The following is a 9,820-nucleotide window of genomic DNA, read 5'->3' as shown; positions in this document are numbered from 1 at the left end:
TGGCGACACTGTTGCCCCTTAAGGTGAAATGTATTTAAACTCGGGGGAATTTGTTTTCGCGTCAAAACACATGGAAAAATCATACATAGAACCCAAGGCAAAAAAGTTGTTGCACTGTGTTATCGATGCGGTGCCGAATTTAGAATACATCGCCATGTGACTCTGTCTCGGGCTGTTATCCTCCGATCGCGTCTACTACTACCTACCTACTGAGCGGGAATCCTCGTCGACAGCATATATCCAACGAACGCGAAGTCTGCTTCGGTGTCAGTCATGCGTCTGCGCCAAACATCATTTTCCAGTTCGCCGCCAAGGATTTGTGGCAAAATTCTACGCTCGGAAACACCGTGAGCTCGCCGATCAGCCTTCTTCAATGTCCATGCTTCATGGTCATAGAGGACCACCGGGAGAATCAGTATTCTATAGAGTGCTAGTTTTGTACGGGTTTGCAAGCTGCGGGACCTCAGATGGTTATGCAATCCGTAGAAGGTCCTATTTGCGGCCGTTATCCGCCTCTTTATCTCACGGTAACCTCGTTGTCGCACGTCACGAATATACCCAAGTAAATAAATTCGTCGAATTCTTCAAATGATTCCTCATCTATTACCACTGCAGCAACAACATCCGACGGGGTTACACGCTCTTTACTAGCCACTATGTAGTTCGTTTTGGCAAAGTTTATGACAAGCCTTATTCTCGCAGCTTCCCTCTTGAGAAGTTCAAAGGCCTCTACTACCGCTCTACGGATAAAACAAATGATGTCAATTTCGTCCACAAAACCTTGGAGCATGTGAGACTTTGTAATGATGGTGCCATTTATCTGCACGCCAGCAACCCATATAGCATCTTCCAATGCGATGTTGAACAATAAGTTTGGCAGCTCGTCACCCTATAGAAACATCAAGGATGGCAGGAATCAATCTAATTAGTTTTGTAGGAAAACCATGTTCGAGCATTATAACTGATTTCCTGAGTTAAGAAACTGAGTCGTACGCTGCCCCGAAGTCTATGAACAGATGGAGAGTCTGCAAGTTGAATTTTCGAAATTTATCGAGAATTCTTGATGTCATGTCCTGGGCATTTGCTGTACACCTTTATGAACTTCCCCTTCTCGTCATCGGGTTTATCATTCGTCGATACGTACACATGGATTAGACTGTGATTGAAGAATTGGGTTGTTCAGCTATTCACGGAATTCTGATTTTTATATATCAACAAAAAGAGTGTAACTTTTTGAGCAAAATGTGTTTTTTTAAATTTCATATCATTGTCCTTCGATTTTAAAAATCGCTCCAAACCGCTGCAATGACAGTTGATACATGGGCAAACTGTCATTGTAGCGATTTCGAGCAATTTTATTTCGGGATATATTGTCTGAAAGCCAACGATAGAAAATTTTTGAAAATTACGTTTTGCTTAGAAAATGCAGGTCTTTCAGATGATATAAAGACTGATATAGCTAACCAACCCAATTCGCTACGTTAACTCTCAACAAGCATATACGGTCACTGATCGACCTTAATGACACGCTTCATCGGTTTCCCAAGTAACACGAAACCGACCCCTCTTTCTGCTAACATTGCCTCACTGTAGTAGATGTAATACTCAAGTGAAGTGTTCGTAATAGGATCTTCTGCCCATAATTAACGTTTTCCCATTTTCGGTCACTTCACCTTCTAGATAGCAGCGATCTTCATATTCACCTTCCGCAGTAGAATCTCTACATTCCGAGTACCGAGTCTCCGACAATCGTTGTCCTTTTTCAATTGCCTAGGTCCAAGCCGAGTATTTCTTTTCGTTAATATTGTCTAGATTGTTAGTAATTTATATTTGGTATGCTACCTTACATGGGCTGCGATACCTAGTCTGGCGATAGAGCTGCCGTCTTAGATATCCAGTTTTCCACGAGCGGTAATGGCGGATGATGCACGCAGCCCATTTTGATGTCAAATAATTTTTACTCGCAGTAGAAAATAGAACAACTTCGTAACGCAGCATAGCAACTATAACAAACAATGGGAGGTTTGTTAATTAAATTTCGTCGTGCGCATGCGCGGGAAAAAATAAACAAAACTGTTATTCAAAGTTGCGATGCTACGCTGCAACATTTTTATGATTTCCACTCCGTCACTGCGATTGAAAATCACTTGATCTACAGAAAACCGTCAAAACTGGCTGCGTGCACCATTCGCCATTACCGCTCGTGTAAAGCTGGATAGCTGGCATCGCATTTCATGATTGAGGCGCTCGTTCTGGGTCAGACGTTGTTGTACGCCGCCCCTGACATGAGAACACAGCCATGTACAACCCCCCCCCCCCCTCCCCCAGTCAACATACGAACAAAGTTTCCGCCGGGAGTTGGTTAATCGATCCCCACGAAGACCACTCGTATCCCAAACGGCGTCCCATGGAGGTTGGGATAGGAGTTACTGAACAGCGAATGACCGCTATAGGGACACGTGACCAGTCGTTTATCAACATTAATCCACGAAAACAATACCAAATATGATGAGACAATTAGGCTTCGTCAGAACTTGGGTTTACAGTTTCCGGATCCGTAGCTTTCTCACCGTATTTTACCGATCGTCACGATTCGGAGTCCATTGCAGTTTTTACGTCCCTCCCGGTCTTTAGTTATTCGAACGAAAGACTTGAACAGAACCTCAACGACACGCTAGTGATCCTTATCACTAATAGAACACCAACCACTTCTCCTTCCATTCGATGCGCAGAGTTTCGTAGTAACGTTTAATCACAAGACTCATCAGACTTGACTGATAGCCATGACTTGACTGCACTATTCCGAGTTGTTTTCCGATGTCCCAATGAGAGAATTGAGGATCGTTGAGGTGCTTGTGCAAAATTATTTCGCGACGTAGGTTTTCGGGTTACGCCACTTTTTCCGATTTTCGATAAACTAGCAACGATAAAAATACCGAATAATACACTCTAAACTACTTCTATCGAAATTTTCAATAGAAAATATTTAATATGATTATTCCGAAAAGAAGTGGGTGATCGAACACTTTTTATTTACATTTTGTACCCCTTACAAGCCTCTGGATATTGTTAGGGTCAGAAGCACAGCAAGAAGCCTCTCACATATTTCAGTTGATGGGCCTAGAAATAAAAACAGATTCGGCTCAATCCATGTGTGAATGGAATAAAATAATTTGAATGCGCTAGACAAAAATTGTGGCACATTCCTTAATTTCGTACATTATAGATATGGTTTCGCACGATTTATTTTGCGTGGACTACTTTCTGTATTAACACTGTAACAATAAAATACTGTTGTTGGCTTTGAGAGATTTTCAATTAAATTGGTTACTTCATGTAACAGTTCAAACATAACAGTTCCATGTTTGTCGGAATTACAAAGTAATCCACAATTTTTTTACATGAATCAAAGAAAACTCAGAAAAGTATCTTCTGCTGTCATCTTTTAACTGTTTATCTTTCAATAAATGTTTCATCTCGTATGTGATAAATTTGTCTGTGGTATGATGCCACGTTAAAGCACATACTATTTATGAGCGATTGGAGTTCGGTTTACCATTCAGAAGAAGTAAAAGAGCAACCTCATACATTATGTATTTCCTAATTAAATGTAACAGAATGTTTTGTGAATCTTCTGCTGAACCCTTTCCCTCCCCGGATCAAATTTATGGCCATGTTTCGCACAACTATCAGAAATGGATTTGCTACACTTTCTGCCGCGACAAGGGTAAGTGTAGTGGACTGCTGATAAGCTTTATGGAGTGATTAATTACGTCCTTTCCTATTAAGTACATGGCAGCCGTAACACAGAAGTGATGGGAAAACGTCCACATCTTGACATTTTACCCACCGGGCAGCGAGTAGCAGCACGCGATGAGTGCTTCTAAATTAATCGATCCCCCCAGTCAAGTCATAGCATAGCTTCTGTCGCTCACGTTGGGACCAAGAACAGGTCAATTTTCCGTTACAGTACGAAATGTTTTACTGGGACCTCAGCTGATTTTAAAACGATTCAATCGAAAGCAATTTCTTCGGAGGAAAACCGAAAGAAAGAATAGAATATGATAAATAGATAATATAGAAATAAGATTCATAGAGTACTGTTCAAGTTAAAGGTTTAAGTTTAGATTATGTCAAAAAAGTCAAACTAGACAAAATTTCAAAATTGATAAATATATCAAGAACAAAAATGAGTTCGAAAGAAAAAAAAATATCGAGAGTTGAATATTACATACTCTTCCGATTTGTAAATGAGTCTCACAATTTGTAACTTAATTTTTTTAAATTTTTTGTTGATATATTTTTACAAAAGCACACAACAAAAAGAATAACGGTGTGAACTGGCCGGAAACCAATTCGATAGATAAGCTAACTTTCCAAATACACACGAACAACAAATTCAACACGAACAGCAGTATTGCAGGCGGCGAATGAACATCGCCAGAACGTGCGAGAGAATGAGCTCTCACTGGGAGACGCTCATAAATTGCACGCGAGCAGATTCAATCCTTGCACAGTGCAGTGGGTCGGGGTTTGTGGATGTTTTACTACATTGCTGGCAGCTGTCGAAGCCGGTAGTGTACACTGATTTGGCGCTCCATCGCCAGTCATAGACGCGCACTCGGTCGGATCGCACGTACGAAGACTTGGTTGATGAGTAGTTCAAAGTGCGAGGACTATTCTACCGTTGAAGCTTTGCAAGTACTTATAACTCCATCAACAAGCTGACCACTTGGACAGCTGGCGTTCGAACTTTGTTTCTTCGGAGCTCGGCTCAGGGGAACCCAACCAAAACGTGTGGTATTAAGTTTTTTGGTGTGGAGTTTGGTTGAAGGACAAGCTGCTGGTGGCGTACGATGGAAAAGATGAAAGCTCATCCACCCCGTATTCTGCCAACTTTGGATGATGGTGGCGCCGATTCATACTAGATTTGCATTCGAAATGCTATATCGGTAGTGAAAGATGCACCTGCTTAAATAGAATTGGAAATTCGCTCGTCGAGCTTCGTGCAGAGGAAGTGAAACGTATCAGTCAGAATAAAATCTGCCAGTGCAGTGGTCGCTAAAGTAGTTTATCAGGATGCAATTGTAATTGCAGCGCTAAAATACGGTTGTGTGTGGGGCGAACTGGATGAAAGCGGGAAACTTCGAATCATGCTGATAAATAAAAAAGTGATGAGAAAACGTAGTTTTGAAGTGCTGGGGCGATTATTGAGAAAATCATAGAAGTTGTTGACAAGCAATGAATCAGTAAACTGAGTGAAAGATAGTTGAAACGATTTGTAACGAATTTTAGTTTTCGAAAAACACCCTGTGTTGGTGAACGCGCGCCAAGTGAAGAGTTTTGAAACAAGGATGTTCTCATAAGAGGAAAAAAGTATAATTTACGAATTCAAGTGCGTTTCATTATCAACTTCATAATCAAAGTGAGGAGTTTGAAAACAAAGTTTCTCGACAAAGAGGAAAAAAATATTTTAAAAAAAATTTAAGTGAGTTACAACTGATACCTCTTGCCAGCGTTTGGATGTTCTAGTGTGCTGCGCAGTGTAACGAAATTAACGAGAAAAAGTGTAGGTGGTGAATAGTTGAATTCAGTTGTGTGCAAAACTAGACCGGTAACGTGTGACCAGTGAAGTTTAGTAGTTCAGCAGAATATAGTACATTTGAAATGGAAATCATTTGTTTGTGAATGCGACTATCAGCGATTCGTCATGATCGGTGTAATTTAATTGTTTTAGCAGATGTTTTAAAGGTAATTTATGTTCATATGTGTAAACAGATTAGATCAGTTTGCCGTAGGATTTTAGCACAGAAATATTATATAGAGTGAAAAGTAGAGGTTTTGAAAGAAAGAACCATGGCCTAATCAGACCAACTTAAAATAATTATATTCATTGTTATAACATGGTTTGTGTTACTTTTGCGAGAAAACACTTTATTGTTACGGAAAAAAGTGATCAATTGAGTTTTAGAAGCATTCCATTTCCACTTTTGCAGGTAAGAAGAGAAATTATCCTAACTTTTCTGCAAGCGACTAACTACACTGTAAAAAATCGTCACGATACTGCGAAGTAGATTCCTCTTACATCTGTGCTAATAGATGAAACATTTAATATTTACGTGGAAATCAAGTGTTCTACGCTTCACCTTGCGATATCATGCATACCAAAATCAATCTTCTAACACTCAGATTTTAATGCTTAAACACGTCAAATTTCAAACCATGTTAATATACCGTGGATTCCAATAAAAATTGGCATGGGTCGACATAATAGAATGATTAGGCTCGTTTATTGGCATTCGTATGTAGAGAGCACTAGGGATTAGCGTGCGATTTATTTTCAGTGTATGGCACGAAGACTCATCATAGAACATTGACTCTGGTCATCTTGGAGATAAATCAGGGAGTTCTTAAGCAAATATGTTATACGGGACAGGGCCCAAGGTTGAACTTAAAGGTAAACTTGCTCTGAGAGAAAATCTATCAGATTTCAAATCCTGGTAAACAATCTGCAAAGTTTGACCTTTTTTTTTAATTTGAATATAAAAATAAGAGAATTAAAGATTAACAATTTTGTAATTAAATCTTTATGTAGAACACTGTCGAGTGCTTTTCCTATGTCTAGAAGAGCAGCTTCAGTTGAATAACCTTTAGATTTGTTTGCTTGCTTGTGTCATATAAATCTGAAAAAACGGATAAGTTGTGGAATGGCCGACGCGAAATTCAAGCTGTTCATCTGCACAAATTCAATTTTCGTTGAAATGTGGAATCATTCAAGAATCTCAATCAGTTTACTAATCGAGGGAAGCAAAATGATTGACTAATCACTTAAATCTTCTGCTCCACATATACTCTGCGGTACTGTTGCTTTAACCAGCATGTTTTCTTTCAAGACATCAGTTTTTATCACGCTCTAACAGCAGACTTAGAAATTGTTCAAGAAGAGGGGTTGTTTCAAACTTTTCGAAAAACCTGTACCTTCGAGACATCAAATTCGTCTAAGCTCATGGAAGCGAACATTATTTGACCTATTGGGACGGGGAGACTAAGTCAGATTTTTTTTTGGATATTGATACAGAGAATATCACAGAGAATGGTTGATGTCTATTCATGTCGTCTGTGCTGGGAATGCTCGCATGTGATTGGTTCATTGTTCGCGTAAATTTGTCCTTGACACTTTTTATCGATTTTTACCGCTTTGCAATGGAAAAATAATGATAACTAGTGTATTAAAAATTGTTCAACATTTTTATCTATCCAACAATTTATTGGTTATAGTTATCCATCATGTGGCTATGCTGTTATTATCGTTTGGAATCTGACGCAATATTTGCCAGTTTTATTTCCATTTTCATAGAATGCATACCAGTATAGAAAACAAACGTAGTCCCACGTCAAAATCTTTCTTTTATTGCGATATTTCCGTTTAACGGCGGTCCCTCGAGATGTCGCTGTAGATTTGACTGTATTGCAAATCATAATTAAAAATTCCATTGTGCTCTCAAAGAGATGTTTATTAGGGATGTAGAAATCCCATCGTTACCAGGAAGTGCTTCTACAAACTTTTGTATTCCTAATAACTAATCATGTTTTGGCTATTTTAAAAATGCCTGGATAGAATTTTTTTATTTAAATTTGTATCCTGAATACTCTTATACTGCTTAGTAAATCTTTGAGCTTTGACTAATTCCATGCAACATAGGACAACGATTTTAATAGGATATTTTTATTCTGGCTGCATTTTGCACAGACGTTTCTATGGACTATAGATGATTTTGTATTATTAGTGTTTTTTGAATCACGGTTTATTTTTGAGGATGGCTCATTTGAAGAAGGTATCGATAATTACAAAAATTTTTACAACCAGAACGGTTTGTTTGATCGATGTGACTTCTTCGGCAAAGCTGTAGATAAATATTTTGTCCTTAAAAAAAAAAAAAATACTCACTGTGAAATAAAACATTTTCCAAAAAATATATTTTTCTTTTTTTTTTTGAAAATTATAATATTTTTAAACGTTTTTATTCCTCCATGTTGGAACAATCATTAAACGATAGCTAGCCATGTGTAGTTTTTGTGAAAAAACTCAGATATTTGAAAAGTGAACTTTGCGAAATATTTTATTTGAAGTTACAGTCAGGTTTTATTTACGCGGGGGATACGTACCTCGTAAAAAAACCGCGTAAAATCCGCGTTAATTCGAAAATCCACGTTAAAAAAACGCGCTTATTCAAAAATCCGCGTTAATTCAAAAATCCGCGTAAAAAAACCACGTTTTTTTTAAATCCGCGAAAAGTAGTCCAGCAAGAAGGGCTTTAGAAAAAACCCGAGACGCTCTAGAACCAGTATTTAAAATTGTCCTCTTTGGCAGTTATTCCGGATCTTTCGGTGGGCGGAGGGTATTTTTTGGACTAAGTCTTTTACTAGATGAACACTTAAACGTTTCTGGTTCCAAACGCACGTTAATTCGGAAATTTGCGAAATTTTTTTTTCGAATTAGCGCGGTAACCGTGTTAATTCAAAAATCCGCGTAAAAAACCGAGTTAATTAAAAAAAAACGCGTAAAAAACCTGACTGTATATATATTTTTTTTAAATTTATTTTTCCACCCAAAAACGGTCGAATAGTCATCGATTCAAAACAAAACAAAAAATAAGTAGTAGCACAAGATCGCATTTCTAGGTCATAGGAAAATCTGTGCCAAGTTTCAGCCAAATCAAAAATGACAACTAAAAAATACAATAAAATTGTCCTGTGTTGCATGAAATTGCTCTTTTTGCCTTTCTCCTAGAAAGGTATAGCAATCACTTGCAAAACCGAAAGTATAAAAGTGCTCCAAAGGGCCGAATGGCATATATCACTCGACTCAGCTCGACGAGCTGAGCATTTTCTGTATGTGTGTATGTGTGTGTGTGTGTGTGTGTGTGTGTGTGTGTGTGTGTATGTGCAGATTTTTATTCTCACTCACTTTTCTCTGAGATGGCTGGACCGATTTTCATGAAATCAATTGCAAATGAAAGGTCTTGTTGTCCCATAAGACCTTATAAAATTTTATTGTAATCGGATTTTTAATTTAGAGGTAATGTATCAAAATGTGAAAATCACGAAACATCATTATCTCAAAAACCACACAACCGATTTGAACAAAATTGGTTTTAAATGAACGGGCTACCTTAAAAACCCTTAATTTTTGAATTTTATGAAGATTGAACTTGTGGTTCGAAAGTTATGAAAAGAAACGTGTTCTGAAGACTACTTAATCTCACTCATGTTTCTCAGAGATGGCTGGACCGATTTTCATAAAATCAGTGTCAAATGGAAGGTCTAGTTGCCCCATAAGACCCTATTGATTTGTTTTGCAATCGGACTATTACTTTGCCTGTTATGTTTAAAAATGTGAAATCAGGCTATGAAAAGTAACAATTCCGAAGACTACTTGGCCTCACTCACTTTTCTCAAAGATGACTGACCCGATTTCCACAAAATTAGTGTCGAATGAAATGTATAGCTGCCTCTTAACACCCTATTGAATTTTACTGTAATCGGACTGTAACTTCGTCTGTAATGTATCGAAATGTGAAAATCACGAAACTTCATTATCTCAGAAACTACACAACCGATTTGAACAATATCGATATAAAATGAACAAGCTAGTTAAGGGGTAACTGATGAATTATGATTGAACACGTGGTTTAAAAGTTTGGCTGCCCTATACGTTCCCATTTCATTTAATTATAATCGAACTTAAGCAACCGTTATGTATTAAATTGTAAATAAAACAACGGAAGTCTATTATCTCAAAGATTACACGACTTATTTG

General features: G+C 38.0%; 1 protein-coding gene across 2 annotated transcripts in view; it reads left to right on the top strand.

The window, feature by feature from the left end:
* The first annotated feature begins 4,564 nt into the window (after nucleotides 1-4,564).
* The window catches only part of LOC129727186 (D(2)-like dopamine receptor), a 110,976-nt gene continuing 105,720 nt past the window's right edge, over nucleotides 4,565-9,820 (top strand). The window contains exon 1 of one of the 2 annotated variants that reach the window (XM_055684742.1): nucleotides 4,565-5,751. The gene's annotated coding sequence lies outside the window, so the exon portion shown is untranslated. Of the gene's footprint in view, nucleotides 5,752-5,777; nucleotides 5,997-9,820 lie in introns of those variants that run through there. The other variant, XM_055684743.1, reaches the window with a different exon arrangement.

The sequence above is a fragment of the Wyeomyia smithii genome, chromosome 3 (assembly GCF_029784165.1).
Source record: "Wyeomyia smithii strain HCP4-BCI-WySm-NY-G18 chromosome 3, ASM2978416v1, whole genome shotgun sequence".
Classification (NCBI taxonomy): Eukaryota; Metazoa; Arthropoda; class Insecta; order Diptera; family Culicidae; genus Wyeomyia; species Wyeomyia smithii.
The sequence above is the reverse complement of the archived record's forward strand: the minus strand, read 5'-3'. Positions and strand labels throughout refer to the sequence as shown.